Here is a 15562-nt window from a genome sequence, read left to right as displayed (position 1 = left end):
TAACATAACTTTAACTATATTATAAATAAATAATTTGTTATTAAACGTATATTATTTAAATTTTATAGAAATCAATTTGAATAATTTTTAGAATGTGAAAACGTTAATCAAATTAAATATAAATCAATAAAATCGCGTATTAATTACAAATAATTATTATTTTTACCCAATTTAATTATATTTCACCAACATTGGTAAATAGTGAACATTTAAAAAGAGTAAGGAATGAATAATATATATATATATATATATTTATAATATTTGATAAAATATTTATAAATATATTAGTATTAAAGGAAAAATTTTTTCTTTACTAAACTTATATGCAAACAAAGAAAAGTTTTATAAAAATAATTTTATTAATTTTTGGTTTCTATAAATATATGTTTTTTATTTTAAATATTATACATATTTTTTAAAGTTCAGTCTTTAAATTTAACATAAAATATATTTTTTGAATATTAAATATTTAAATAGTATCATTGTATAATATTTTAAGAATTTTTAAATTATACTGGTAGTAGATTCTTTAATTATTTATTTACACTTAATTACAAAATCTATCCCTAATTCATTAAAATGCTATAAAATATATTTTGAATTTACTAAATAGTACAACTTTCAACATAATTCATAAAATGGAATTTTTATTATAAATTTATTATGATCTTCCATGCTTTATCTTCTTTTATTTTATTTTTTTATTAAATTTTTATGTAATGATAAATGATTAATAAATTTTAAAATATCAACTTAATTAAAAATATCAAAATTCATAATAATACTTAATATAATACCTTTTATATATATATATATATATATATATATATATATATATATATATATATATATATATATATATATATATATATATGAATAAACTAATATTTATCCTAATGAAATTTGTCATGTACATAAGGTTTTCTTTTATCCTTAATTATCATTTTATGTAATCTATCTAATATATAATGGGAATCCCCAGTTAGTATATGCAATTATGTCCCTGTTTTACTCTTAATAATTTTTCATTTAATTAAAATAAAAAGTTCTAAAATAATTTCATGACTCCTCATCTTGAAATAACATTTAGATAAGTTAATTCAGAGTTTTATTTTTTTCTTCCTTTTTTTTCGTCTTTAAACAAAATAAAACTCCAAATGTGGAAACTATGCAGATTAAATCAAGTCTATTACAGTTTTAGTTTTTTTTTTTTTAAATTAAAGCAGTTTTTTTTTTGTCTTTTATTAACAAAATAACACTCAAATGTGAAAATAATGCACAGATTAAATCAAGTCTTTGTGCTTACGAGGTCTAAAAGTGAGTAAAGTCGTCTCCTACAAATTGGTTTATTAGATATTCAATTAAAAATAGTCAATTTAATATAATTTATTTCTCTGTGAATAAATAATTTTGTAATACAACTGGATAATAGTTAGGTAAGTTCTTTGGATAATATAATTTTGTGAGTAAATAATTTTTTAATTTATTTTATATAATTATTATTATAGTATAACTAAAAATAGATTCATCTAACTCAATTATTTATAGCTGTACAATATAAATATTTACTTATTTTATCAATTATTATTATAAATATTTTAATTAAAATTAAAGTGTAATATTGGATAAACAAATAAATTAAGTATCTCAAATGGATCATAGTGGATTAATACAGGTTTCTTTAGTACGTCATACTTAATTTATCAAATTGATGAAACAAAAATAAAATGAAAGGAGTTGACATTTTTAGAGTGAGGTATTGATGTAGAAGTTTTGAAATGGAAAATAATTCTAACACTCTAATAATCATCAAAACTCAAATATAGAAGGGTGGGTATATCGTCAAGATTCCTAGTCTATTGACCTTTTTTCTTGTTATATATGTTTGATAAATTAACCTTGTGTGATAGTTTGGGTGGGTAAATTCTTTTATCATACAAGTGTAGATTCCTCAAAAATTTGATATCACTTAAGCTAATTACAAGTTACCAAGGGAGAGAGAGAGTCGGACAACACGATTCCAGGCTGAAAAGACGAGCTCGACCAGGATGATGTTTTCTTGGAGAAGTTGTTTCCTTGTATCCGGCCAGCATCTCATCAGACTTTCAATTACATCACTGAACCACCGATGTCTTCATTTGGAACAAATGGAACTAAGGATTTCCTGCCTCCGCCACCACCTGCTATCCCATCAGATGTAGTGCCTATCAAAAACGAATTGGTAAAATAAGGAGGTTGTTCTTCACTCACTGGAAAAGAGTGTAATCACAATTCCTAATAATCTTCTGTGCCCTTGTTCGCTCACTCCTCTTGTTATATAGCAATGCCAGGAAGGGAGAGAGAATTATAAACACCCGTTCATCTCCAAGAAACTTAAGAAAGAAACAAAAAAGAGCTAATTCCTCTCACACGTGATCATCTGATGGACTTGGGCTGACGTGGAGGGTCTTGACCTTTCATGAGCTATAATCCCAAAATTAGCAAGATTTCTTTTCTTTCACATACCTATAAAAGAAGACATTTACACAAAGATCATAATATCCTTAATATACAAATTCTCATTTAATGTTACCAAATTTATAACTTTAACAAGTATATTTATTTAAACTCAAATTCATCCAAATATACCAAAACGTCTAGCAGAAGTAATTTTCAAATTAGTAAGGGAAGGAGAAAAATCATAATCATAAACCGTGTTATATCTGTTAGCATCTTCCTGTTTGGGGAAAAAACCATAATCATAGATAATAACATTAATGGTACCATAACATTTTCAAATGTGAGCCGTGGAAAACCTACTGCACAACCACAGCTAGCTAAATAAGAGAAGGAGAAAGGGCATTTAGTTTGTGTCTGAAAGTAAGATTTCTCCATTTGCATGGCTTCTCAGTGTGAGAGTGTTGCTACTTAACCCATTTCATTCTCTCTGGTAAGGGCTTCTGGGCGATCCCTACCACCACAAGGGGCAATCCAGACTATCTGTGATCCATTCCTGTACCAAAAGTCCAAGATGACAGACATTTCACCAATTAATAACCATTACATACAAAAAATACTATCTAAAGTAAACATGTCCACTACTGTTACTTCCTCTTTCTTTTATGATCTAAAAACGGAACTCAATTTGATGATTATGGTTTCAAAAAAAGTGTACTAAGGGATTTGACTAATAAACATGCACTATAATTCATATGCTCTGCATAAAGTGTACTGAGACATTGGATGATAATTAAGAACCCTATTTAATGTCTCTAATTATTCATAAGGAAAAAAAACAAGGTAATTGAGTTCAAATTTTTATAACTAAGGAAAATTCATTCTCCCCTATGTGATAATTAAACTAGAATCAATTCCTCGCTATCATAATTCGCACAAAATCAATTCCTTTCATATATGACTTATACATAATTCATTCTGAAAAACTTACAGAAAAAAATGAAATATTTATCACAGAAAGAATCGTTTCTCTTATATCTTATAATATATATACTATGATATAAGAGAATAGTATTTTTATATTATAATATATAATATAATAGTAATAGTAATTTAAAAATCTTTTATTAATTATTAATTATTAATTATGTTAGGTCATAATATTTGCACCTATGGTCAAATTTAAAAATCAGGTTGGTGTAAAAATAATTGGCTGAAAGTTCAATTATATATTTGTTCTCTTTATATTAGTCTATTATTAGACTATTCTACTTGTCACACGTCTATTCCCTTTTGTTAAAAAAAACCATTAATATTAAATTAACATTTCTCTAAGATATATTTTATACTAAGAAAAGTAAAAATTTCTACCACGAAAAAGTTGAATAAATAAAATTCAATCCGTATCCCATGATATACAAATTCTCATTAATGTTACCAAATTCATAAATATATTTATTTAAACTCAAATACATTCAACAATATATACCAAAGCGTGTAGTAGAAATTTGACTAATGACTAAGTGTCATTTTACTAGTTATTACAATGATTTTTGGATACAACTATTGGTGGTCTAAATACAGTACATTTTAGCTATCGACAAATATGAAAAACTAAAGATTACTATCTATAAAGTGAAATCAAATATATACTATAAAGAATAATTCATGCCCCTACTAGACTAGAGCTATGGTGAAGATAGAGAAGAAAAAGAATTTCTCTGCAAAAATAGTTAAAGAAGAAGGTATAAATATAAATATATATATATATATATATATATATATATATATATATATATATATATATATATAATAGAAAAAGGAAAAAGTAGTGCTATTATGACTAAAATGAAAATAAGGAAAATGAAGAGTCAGAACATTGTCCATATTTATAATTGTATTAATAATAATAGTATCCAAATATTAGTCTTGGTTGTTGAGATATTTTCCCTACATGAATATGTGTTCTTGCTAAAGAATTTGAAGAAAAATGTAGTAAAATAACAAGATTATTGTAATGTGGTGTTGCCATCTATTAGACAATTAAAATTTGTTATTATTATTGAATCAACTCACATCAATATAGTTTTCCATTAAATGATTTATTCAGTGTTATTTGAAAATTTTAAGAAAAAATTAAATTAAATTTTTTCATTAATTATGTTTAAGATAAAAAGAAACATCAACAGAACAATCAATTCGCATAAGAAAAATTCGAACACAATTATTTTCAAATTAACTTTTTATTTCTATTTTATTTTAAAATTAATTAGTACAAGTAACTTATTCTTTTTTATTTTAAAATTGTACAGTTTCATGTCTTTAGGACTTTCTTTTGATGCACAAGCTTTGATAAGTATATGAATGTGTTTGATTATGGGAAATCTAATAATAAAAAATGCATATTTGCTACTTAATGATTATGGGAAATCTATTAATAAAAAAATAAGTTAAATTTAAAATATATATTCTCCAACAATTATATGCATATAACTTACAGATCAATTTTATTTATATATATTTATTTGTTTATTAGTTTCAAATTTTAAAAAGATATCAGTTTTAAATTTAATGGCTGATTTAAAATTTTTAATCACTTCCAATTTTTACATAAATTGAAATAAAGTTAAATTTAATTGAATGTCAACATAGAATCCTATTAATTAATTTCTTTTCCAAAGGGGTAAGTAGAAAAGTTACTACACCTTTGACATGACAAAATAAATATTAATTGTGAAAGTAATAATTGTATTTGGTTCTGACAAGTTAAAAGTAAAGGAGTAGATAAAATTAAATATTTTGATTCTAGTGGAAATAATAAATATAATTATACATTTATTATATATATATATATATATATATATATATATAGTGTAAACCAACTGTCAGAGCTCATGTTACTCATATCTTTCGTATTTATAGCACCATTAAACTTTAGAGGAGATAATTTCAACTAAAATTAAAAAATTATAATACATATAAGTCGTATTTGTAAGACCAAATTCACACAATTTTAATTACTTTTTTTAAAAACTATGACATGAAGTCAAACCAAATTAATCCGAACTTTTTCATAATGTTTTAAAAATTTTGCCCCAAAATTACATATACTGCCTTGTAGGTGATGGAAGAGTAAAGCAAGCTTTGTAAAAGGTTTTGAAGAAGATGAATGACCGTGAAGACTGAGAATTGGTTATGAAAATTGAACTAGAATCAATTCCTATATGATAAAACAAATGTTCTTACTGCTTTGTGTTAGATAAAATTATATATAACCAGAAAGAAACACCAATATGATAAAACAAATGTTCTTACTGCTTTGATGTTCTTACTGCAAAGTTAAATAAACATATCCAAACATAAATTATTGTCATAGTTCCACCAATCTATTTGATGTTAAAAAATCAAATAATTAAGAGACTAAAAAAATCAATTTGATGTTAAAAAAATGAAAGATTAAAGTTATCTGGTGAAAAAAAAACTTAAAATATTCAATACAAAATAAGTTAATTTAAATGCACAAATTATTATAAATTTCATACCTAATTAATTATGCTTCAAATTGTTCACACGTCGTCTTCAAGAGATTAGTGTGGGTTATCAACTCACATGCTACAGACAATTTTGCTCATACGTATAGAATTAAAACCCTAAATTGTCTATTGATTTATTTTACTAAGTCATATTATATTATATTATATATATATATATATATATATATTATAATTTACAAGTCTAGTTTATAAGGAAAACCAGTAGAATTTAACCATTCAAAACCATTAAGGAAGTTTCTCTGAGTGAAAGGTTCGGCCTCAGCCGCATCAGTGATCACTTTGAATCCCTCCCATTTGACTCTATTAGAGGTTTGAGCACCAGGTCCAACGTTATTATACTCTCTATAGAATAAGGTGTTGAGACCAAAATTAGTGTCCTCCCACTCTAACCAGCCAGTTGGGTCAATTATATCACTTATATAACTTTCCATGACAATAGTTCTCGAATACTTCTTCCATGACCTCCCTAAATATGTTTTGAATTTCTCTTTGACGCCTTCAAACTCTTGAGTGGCACCAATCCTACAATTTTGGATTACAATTCCACCATCTAAGTTATTTTGTCTTCCTTGAGCGGTTATGACATTCGACTGGTTTGTGAGAGGAATTCTCATTTGGATATCACAATCTTGTAATACCACTTGTCCCATTTCGCCAAAAATAAAATCTACTGTTCCTTCAATAAGACAGTTCACAAAAAAATGTTTACCCTGCATAACATATAGGGTGTCTTGATATCCCAACACCTCACAGTTATAAAATGCAGAGAAATACCCTGTTAACGCTAGGGCAACAGCTTGATAGTTTGAAGGTCCTGCTGTATTCTCGAAAGTAATGTTACTCGCCAGAAATAGTGTACGAGTTTCAACAACTGCATCATCACAACAAGATTACTTTTAAAATTTTTTATTTTCTTTCTAGAAACATATTTAACCATGGAAAGTCACATTTAAATAAATTAAAACGAAAGATATGACTAAACATGATAAACTCACCTACAGTTGCAGTCTCCAAGATATTGTAACCTGCATGTCCATTTTTGGTTCCGGTAATGATAGTGATGCCTTTTCCATCCCCAACCAAAAAAATATTAGTCTTGTTAGCGGGAAAGTTTAGATTCTCTTGGTATTTGCCCGCTTTTATTTTTATAATAATCATCCTAGAAGCCAACACAGGAATAGCTTCTATGGCTTTAGAAATGGTAGTGAAATTACCACTACCGTCTAAAGCTACAACCATATCATATTTCAAGATCTCTAAGTTTTTTTCATCCTCTAATAGCTCCCGGCTTCACTTTGGATGATTAGTAGCATTGACAATTATCAATAAGGTGACCAATACTAAGATCAAGTTCTTCATGGCTAGAAACAAGAAAAATGGAGCTTGTTAACTGGAGATATATAGCAGTGCAAATAAGGAGGAAAGTTAATGAAAAGCCAAATGGTAAAATGGAGAAACAAAATATGCAGCTTGTGTAACATATTTCTGTACAACAAAAAATAACAAGTATACAAAATAAACACCTTAAAGGAGGAAAAACAGATAATACATCAAATAGATTGGTGGAACTATGACAAACATTTATGTTTGGATATGTTTATTTAACTTTGCACACGAGTCTTTTACCTTTGATTTTTTTATCCTTTACAATATTGTATGTGGTTTTCATCTAGGAAGTGATTAATTGCCCCATATTTTCTTAATAATTTATGGCCTCATATTTTACTCTCTTCACGTGATTCAAAAATATAGTACAACAACAAAATCATGAAAATACCACAACTGGAAGCAATGATCCAGGGAAGCAATGAATCACGTGAAGAGAGTAAAATATGGGGCCATAAATTATTAAGAAAATATGGGGCAATTAATCACTTCCTAGATGAAAACCACATACAATATTGTAAAGGATAAAAAAATCAAAGGTAAAAGACTCGTGTGCAAAGTTAAATAAACATATCCAAACATAAATGTTTGTCATAGTTCCACCAATCTATTTGATGTATTATCTGTTTTTCCTCCTTTAAGGTGTTTATTTTGTATACTTTATTTTTTGTTGTACAGAAATATGTTACACAAGCTGCATATTTTGTTTCTCCATTTTACCATTTGGCTTTTCATTAACTTTCCTCCTTATTTGCACTGCTATATATCTCCAGTTAACAAGCTCCATTTTTCTTGTTTCTAGCCATGAAGAACTTGATCTTAGTATTGGTCACCTTATTGATAATTGTCAATGCTACTAATCATCCAAAGTGGAGCCGGGAGCTATTAGAGGATGAAAAAAACTTAGAGATCTTGAAATATGATATGGTTGTAGCTTTAGACGGTAGTGGTAATTTCACTACCATTTCTAAAGCCATAGAAGCTATTCCTGTGTTGGCTTCTAGGATGATTATTATAAAAATAAAAGCGGGCAAATACCAAGAGAATCTAAACTTTCCCGCTAACAAGACTAATATTTTTTTGGTTCCGGATGGAAAAGGCATCACTATCATTACCGGAACCAAAAACGGACATGCAGGTTACAATACCTTGGAGACTGCAACTGTAGGTGAGTTTATCATGTTTAGTTATATCTTTCGTTTTAATTTATTTAAATGTGACTTTCCATGGTTAAATATGTTTCTAGAAAGAAAATAAAAAATTTTAAAAGTAATCTTGTTGTGATGATGCAGTTGTTGAAACTCGTACACTATTTCTGGCGAGTAACATTACTTTCGAGAATACAGCAGGACCTTCAAACTATCAAGCTGTTGCCCTAGCGTTAACAGGGTATTTCTCTGCATTTTATAACTGTGAGGTGTTGGGATATCAAGACATCCTATATGTTATGCAGGGTAAACATTTTTTTGTGAATTGTCTTATTGAAGGAACAGTAGATTTTATTTTTGGCGAAGTGGGACAAGTGGTATTACAAGATTGTGATATCCAAGTGAGAATTCCTCTCACAAACCAGTCGAATGTCATAACCGCTCAAGGAAGACAAAATAACTTAGATGGTGGAATTGTAATCCAAAATTGTAGGATTGGTGCCACTCAAGAGTTTGAAGGCGTCAAAGAGAAATTCAAAACATATTTAGGGAGGCCATGGAAGAAGTATTCGAGAACTATTGTCATGGAAAGTTATATAAGTGATATAATTGACCCAACTGGCTGGTTAGAGTGGGAGGACACTAATTTTGGTCTCAACACCTTATTCTATAGAGAGTATAATAACGTTGGACCTGGTGCTCAAACCTCTAATAGAGTCAAATGGGAGGGATTCAAAGTGATCACTGATGCTGCTGAGGCCGAACCTTTCACTCCGAGAAACTTCCTTAATGGTTTCGAATGGTTAAATTCTACTGGTTTTCTTATAAACTAGACTTGTAAATTATAATATATATATATATATATATATATATATATATATATATATATAGTATAATATGACTTAGTAAAATAAATCAATAGACAATTTAGGGTTTCAATTCTATACGTCTGAGCAAAATTGTCTGTAGCATGTGAGTTGATAACCCACACTAATCTCTTGAAGACGACGTGTGAACAATTTGAAGCATAATTAATTAGGTATGAAATTTATAATAATTTGTGCATTTAAATTAACTTATTTTGTATTGAATATTTTAAGTTTTTTTTTTCACCAGATAACTTTAATTTTCATTTTTTTAACATCAAATTGATTTTTTTAGTCTCTTAATTATTTGATTTTTTAACATCAAATAGATTGGTGGAACTATAATTTAAACTCGACGCTATAGAAGAAATGTTAGAGGTCAAGAAGGACCCCTTGGAAACAAAATATTGAAAATACCACAACTGGAAGCAATGATCCAGGGAAGGGGGGACCATAAATTATTAAGAAAATATGGGGCAATTAATCACTTCTTAGATGAAAACCACATACAATATTGTAAAGGATAAAAAAATCAAAGGTAAAAGACTCGTGTGCAAAGTTAAATAAACATATCCAAACATAAATGTTTGTCATAGTTCCACCAATCTATTTGATGTATTATCTGTTTTTCCTCCTTTAAGGTGTTTATTTTGTATACTTGTTATTTTTTGTTGTACAGAAATATGTTACACAAGCTGCATATTTTGTTTCTCCATTTTACCATTTGGCTTTTCATTAACTTTCCTCCTTATTTGCACTGCTATATATCTCCAGTTAACAAGCTCCATTTTTCTTGTTTCTAGCCATGAAGAACTTGATCTTAGTATTGGTCACCTTATTGATAATTGTCAATGCTACTAATCATTCAAAGTGGAATCGGGAGCTATTAGAGGATGAAAAAAACTTAGAGATCTTGAAATATGATATGGTTGTAGCTTTTAGTGGTAATTTTCACCCCTCTCTTGTGACTTTCTTTGAATAAAGTTTAGGAGAGTTCGATATAACAGATGCAATAATTTCTTTATTAAAAAGACTTGCTAAACCAATGGAGTTGATAAACCTCAACCACCTTCACATCAACCATGGCAGCAACTCAGCGTTTCTTTGCAAAAGTAATAAATGACTAACCTCTGATCCTCAAACATCAACATCAACATCAACATCTTAATTTTGTTATCAATCACAGTTCCTGCACCAAGGAAAAAAGATCAAACAATAAAACAACTAAATATTATTGACTCTTGCAAAACTTCCAAAAAGGTAACGTACCAGGAGGAACATTGTTGGGAACATCTAATTGAAAGAATCTAGTATGGTGGTTCTTTTGAGCCACAATAACCAAAAATTTGGGATTCCAGTTCTCATCTAAAAACTTGCAAGCCTAATTTAAAAAAGTAATTAACCACAGAATAAACAAACGCATAGTTAAAATATTGTTTGATCAGGCCATCGAATACGCACCTCTATAATTTGATGGTTTGAAATAAATACGCATCATAACAACACACACGATTCCTGAACAATTACCGCTGCAATTGAAGGAATATCGGTTTGCCCTGGGGAGCCGGGAGCCATGAGACACGTCCATGCCAATAATGATGGTAGGAGCTCTGGAAACAACTGGGATAGAAGGAGCATGTTCAGCTCCTAAAATAGAATTCAAGCCACCAAGCTGCACAATGAACAAAAATCAGTGATAACAAACGAAATACAAGATGTTGAGCATAAATACAGTGCAAAATACCATACCTTGGCATTGATCTTCAATAAAACATTGGTCAAATACTGATCATTGACCCTTTGGGGCACTATACACTGTGTGACAACCCCAAAATCAGCTAGATTCCTCTTTTTCCACGGACCTTCGAGATTCAATTAATTCTAATCAATAATGAAACTTGAACGATTACATTTAAGGATGAATCATATACGTTACCATATAGTTCAGAATTCCTCTCAGGAAGAAGACAAAAAAGAAATTCTGGAACCCCTGGAAGTTCGTATTGCAATAATTGAAGCATTTTCTCCACCCTAACCAGAGGCGAGAATAGTGTATTGTGAAAATCTTCTTCAAAGACGTCAAAAGGTTGTTCAATGACCTGTCAAAAACAAATAAAAACTGTAGTCAGCATGTTTATTATGCTTCCAAGAAGTGAACACTTAAATGGAAAACTTACCATTCCTTTCATTTGACCCCACTTGACCAGATCCCTAACAAGTCCTCGTACATCACATCGGGCAGAAAAGTTAACCACAGCCCATTTTTCAATTTTTACAGGCCTAACAAATTTCTGTAGAAAAAAAATCAAGTCATAAAAAGTCACAACTAAGAAGAAAAAAATTAGATCAGAAGTTGAATTAAATACCTTTTGATTGAAATTCCACCTCCCGTTTCTTGGATTGAAATCCTCCCAATTTCCAAACTTTAACTGAACATAACGTTTAATTATCAGTTTCAGATTCAACAAACATTGATAATTAATAAATCAAAAGTCTACAATTTGTCTTAGAGAGCATATAAAAATTATCATGCAAACATCAAAAGTGGTATTATCTAATATCTAGATGCATAAAACAAGAAAAATACACATTTCAAGGTACTAGCATAATTATAAAAGCATTAAAAATATTTACCCTTGGAGCTTGTAAAACACGACCTTCAATCTAATAGAAATACCACAATTACGAAGCATAGGTTCATAACCATAATTGCTTCGACTCAAAGCCTGAAATAATAGAAATAACATCACCTTCATCGATAAATGTTTGCATCATAGCAATTGGTCAAAATAAATTATAAAGAGACTGACATCTGTCAGCACTCTCATCCTCTCTGGAGGCTTCAGCGTAGACTTCTCCACCAATTTGGATCTTTGGAGTGTGGTCAGAGGTTTAGTATAACATTGAAGGGATACCAAAGAGCAAAGCTAAGTAAAAAAATCTTAATCAGTGATGTTCGTTTTCAATTTCATATTGTCTACTAAAGAAAAACAAATCAACACATTATACCTCAAGGGGAATATATGTTGGCCGCTTCGGCTTTCCAACATTAATACATGGAAGATCACCTGAGTAGAAGAGATCTATGTTCCGACGATTAACAAAATAATCATACACGGTCACCTCCTCCGTGTCATCACCATCCACTCCACCCTTTCTCTTTAATGTAAACCTAAAATGTCCACACCACTAAAATCCTAACTTGCGGGATACAATATAACTCTACCCATAGCAATAACAGAAATGTAGAAAATTAATGAACAATGACAAAAAAGGATAATAAAATACAGTTGGTCTTTGCACGGGAGGTCACTAAGCCCAGTAATTTTATACTCTTGATTGGATGGACTTGCTTTAATCCTCAAATTTTTCAGTGTTCTCTTGGCCTGTCCAAAATAATTAAATAAAAATGGTATTGTTGAAAATAAAAACCAATGAAACAACACAGTGTAGATTTGTCAGAGAATTTGCATACCTTTACCCAGTCCAGAGAAAACGAATCTTTTACATTCTGATTGGAAATGAGGAAGTCCACCACAGGCCCAGGGGTAACTATCATTGTGGTTGAGACATCTGGAATTTGTTTTGAATAAGTTAAACCCAATTATAAAGAATGAATTCCCTACAAAAGAAATCACCACAAGGAAGCAAGTCCAACCAACAGATGATACCTATGTTAAGTGACAAGCCACTCTGGGTGATTCTAAAACTAGAATGAAATCCCCGAAGGCCAAGAACACCTTCTCCTAAATCAGCAAAATTCGTCGGATCATTATGGAAGAATGACCGGCGCACAAGCAAACCGCCTCTGCAGATAAAAATTATTGTTAATAAATAATAATAGACACACAATAAGAGATGAACAAAACTATTATCAAAATTCAATAATGATCTTTATTTATGGAATAATAAGAATTTAGTATAAATCACACACTGTTTAGCAGCATGCTGTCTCATAATGATATCAAGAACTCTTATTGCTTCCTGATAATTATCAGAATCCTGTCCACGGAGAGCATTGACAATGGCTTGCAGTGGAATCTTTGAAGCAAACTTGATCTCAACGTTGTAACATTTTGCTGTATTATTATTAAAAATTAAAATGTATGTTATTATGGAAATATGATTTGTGTAATTTAATAATCTTTTAATATTATGCATGCTGTAACTGCAGGTATGATGATTCCTTCTGCATTGTCATTAACAATTATGAGGTTAGAGGTTAGGTAGAATTTATGTTCTCCTTAATTATGAGAACTTCAAAAGGAAACGAAAGAGCTGACTCCTCCTCTCACACGTTGATGTGGAAGGCTTGACTTTTGATGAGCTATACACGAAAGAAATCTAATAAATCAAATAAGGAGGAAAACCATAATCATAGACCGTTTATAGACTCTCTTCTGTTAGCATCTTCCTGTTTTCGGAAAAGATCATAATCATAGATAATAACATAACATAAATGGTGCCATAAGACGTGTAGCAAAACATTTTCAAATGTCATAGCCGTGGAAAATCTACTGCACAACCACAGCTAGCTTATAAGAGGAGGAGAAATGGCATTTTGTTTGTGTCTGAAGTAAGATTAATCTCCATTTGCATGGCTTCTCAACGTGAGAGTGTTACTACTTTACTCATTTCATTCTTTAAAGTTATTCTTAAAACCAATCTTGAAAGCATTGTAAGTATTCTTATGGCTTATATCTGTTTATTTTCTTTTCCTCTAAATACATTTTATGAAGTTTATCCAATCTGTCCACTAGTCAATGTCAAAAGCAATATTTGACTAATAAGCATGCACTAATTGATATGCTCTGCATAGAGTGTACTGGGGCATTGGATAATAATTAAGAAACCCATTTAATGTCTCTAATTATTCATAAGGAAAAAAACAAGGTAATTGGGTTCAAATTTTTATAACTAATTTAAAAAATTTCTCTGCAAAAAAATAATTAAAGAAGGTATAAATATATATATATATATATAGTATATAATAGAAAAAAGGAAAAAAGTAGTGTTATTATGACTAAAAAGAAAATAAGGAAAGTCAAGAGTCAGAACATTGTTCATATTTGTAATTGGATTAATAATAATAGTATCCAAATATTAGTTTTTGTATATGTTGAGATATTTTCCCTACATGAAGATGTGTTCTTGCTAAATAATTTGAAGAAAAATGTTAACAAGTTACTGTAATGTGGTGTTGCCATCTATTAGACAATTAAAATTTGTTACTGTTATTGAATCAATCATCTATGCTATGCTAACTATGACAAACTTACATCAATATATAGCTTTCCATTAAACGATTTATGATCAGTGTTATTTGAAAATTTTAAGAAAAATATAAGTTTGATTTTTTCATTAATTATGTTTAAGATAAAAAAAACATCAACAGAACAGTCAATTCGAATAAAAAAAATTCGAACACAATTATTTCAAATTAACTTTTTATTTTTATTTTATTTTAAAATTAATTAGTACAAGTAACTTATTATTTTTTTTTACAATAAAATTGTACAGTTTCACGTCTTTAGGACTTTCTTTTGATGCACTAGCTTTGATAATTATATGAATGTATTTGATTATGGGAAATCTAATAATAAAAAATGCATTTTTACTACTTAATGATTAAGTGATTCGTTATAGTGCTGCTTTAAGAATGTTAGGAGTTTTCTAAGCACTTAATTAAAATTATAAGAGTGCTTAAAAATTCTAAAAAATTTGGGTTAATGTTGACGAATTTTTGGATTAATAAAATTCAACTATTTTAAGTAATGTTTAAATATTATTTTAGATTAAAAAAATATCTGTGTGAGTTTTGAGACATTTGCAGAGAAAAGACTGGTCAACGTTTGATACTGAAAAGTCTAACGTTTGAAAGTGATTACTGCATGCTGAGACGTTGTAATTTTATATATTGTTTCAGATTTAAATAATTTTTATTTATTTATTTTTGTTCAAGAGTTTGATTTTAAGAATCGTCTTAAGCATAACCATGAGTTGTCATGTTTGGATTAAATTGCTTCCACTTTTGACTAAACTTTCAAATATTGATATTTTACAAATACAATAAACAAACACTGTCCTAATCTCAGTCTTAAATAAGAATAATAAAGGTTTAATGTCTCAATAGGTTTCTATTTTTGTTCAGAATTTGAAATAGGTCCTTTAT

At 29.0% G+C, this 15562-nt stretch overlaps 3 pseudogenes across 1 annotated transcript; 1 reads left to right on the top strand and 2 right to left on the bottom strand.

Annotated features, from left to right (window-relative positions):
- Positions 1-6163: 6163 nt before the first annotated feature.
- LOC148191402 (pectinesterase pseudogene) lies at positions 6164-8163 on the bottom strand (annotated as a pseudogene).
- Positions 8049-9357, top strand: LOC148191401 (pectinesterase pseudogene; annotated as a pseudogene).
- A 1233-nt stretch (positions 9358-10590) lies between these two features.
- LOC148191400 (protein argonaute 4A-like) lies at positions 10591-13891 on the bottom strand (annotated as a pseudogene). The gene is made up of 14 exons (XR_015782776.1): positions 13774-13891; positions 13325-13469; positions 13062-13198; positions 12866-12963; positions 12679-12776; positions 12400-12562; positions 12201-12317; positions 12025-12116; positions 11757-11819; positions 11568-11681; positions 11327-11489; positions 11140-11252; positions 10852-11062; positions 10591-10771 (listed from the first exon to the last, which is right to left on the bottom strand). The product of XR_015782776.1 is annotated as a protein argonaute 4A-like (transcript).
- Between the last annotated feature and the right edge of the window lie 1671 nt (positions 13892-15562).

The sequence above is a fragment of the Vigna umbellata genome, chromosome 11, assembly GCF_029865625.1.
Source record: "Vigna umbellata cultivar VRB3 chromosome 11, Vumbellata_1.0, whole genome shotgun sequence".
Lineage (NCBI taxonomy): Eukaryota > Viridiplantae > Streptophyta > Magnoliopsida > Fabales > Fabaceae > Vigna > Vigna umbellata.
Note: the sequence above shows the minus strand (reverse complement) of the source record. Positions and strands in the feature narration are given on the sequence as shown.